Genomic DNA, 1,434 nt, shown 5'->3' with positions numbered 1-1,434 from the left:
TGTATATATACAGTATTTTATATAATTTTATATACAGTATATATTATATATAATAATTATATATTTTATATATATACACTACTCAGCCATAAAAAGGGAAAAAAATAATGGCATTCTCAGCAACCTGGATGGAGCTGGAGACCATTATTCTATATAAAGTAACTCAGGAGTGGAAAACATTATATCATATGTTTTCACTTATGAGTGAGAGCTAAGCTATGAGGATGCAGAAGCCTAAGAATGATATAATTGACTCTGGGGACTCAGGGGAAAAGGTAGCGGGTGGCAAGGTATAACAGACTACACATTGGGTACAGTGTATACTGCTCAGATGATGGGTGCACCAAAATCTCAGAAATCACCACTAAACAACTTATCCATGTAACCAAACACCACCTGTTCCCCAAAAACCTATTGAAATTTAAAAAAATAAAATTAAATTAACCATCACACCAGCAGAAGGATGATTATCCCAGGCAAAGGAACTGCAAGCACAAAAGGCCCTGAAGCAGGAGCAAGCTTGATTACAAGAGCAGATAGGCAGCCAGTTTCACTGGAACATAGTATGAGGAGAGTTTTGCAAGATACATTTGAAGAGATAGGCAGAGGTTAGATGATACAGGACATGGTAAGGAGTTTGGATTTTATTCTGAAGGTGTTGGAAATCCATTGAGAGTTTTAAGTGGAGAGTGATATGATCTGATTTACATTTTTTTTTTTAATTTTTAGAAACAGTATCTTGCTCTATCACCCAGGCTAGAGTACAGTAATTCACTGTACTCCATAGATTACTGCAGCCTCGAACTCCTGGGCTCTAGTAATCCTACTGCCTTGGCCTCTCAAGTTGCTGAGGCCACAAGTGCGTACCACCATGCCTGGCTAATTTATTTTATTTTATTTTTTGTAGAGACAGGATCTTACTATGTTGTCCAGGCTGTTCTGGAACTCCTGATCTCAAGCAATAGTTGTGCCTTGGTCTCTCAAAGTGCTGGGATTATAGACATGAGCCACTACACCAGATCTGATGTAGATTTTGACAGATCTCCCAGCTACTCTGTATAGTAGGTCTTGTGAGGGGCAAGTATGAAAGCAGAGTGATAAATTACACAGCTATTGCAGTCAACTAGCTAAGAGACAATGTGGCTTAAATGAGGATGGAGCATTGACAGTATATTTTAAAATATGCAAAAGGACCCAGATAAGCATGTTCTTCTCCCTCCCTCTGACTCAATTACGCCCACAACTTTAGTCACTCACATACTTCCATTAGTAGAAGTGAACACAAATCTCTGCTGAATTAACTGTCTATTGTGTTGAATCAGTAATATGTGCTTAATGTACACTTTAGATGAAATTATTATATTAGTTCAAATTATTCATCATTTTAGTTTTATACTTAATAATCACATTAAACACAGTCATACTCTATCAATG

The sequence above is a fragment of the Rhinopithecus bieti genome, unplaced genomic scaffold (assembly GCF_001698545.2).
Source record: "Rhinopithecus bieti isolate Rb0 unplaced genomic scaffold, ASM169854v2 scaffold_55061, whole genome shotgun sequence".
Taxonomy (NCBI): domain Eukaryota; kingdom Metazoa; phylum Chordata; class Mammalia; order Primates; family Cercopithecidae; genus Rhinopithecus; species Rhinopithecus bieti.
The sequence above is the reverse complement of the archived record's forward strand: the minus strand, read 5'-3'. Positions refer to the sequence as shown.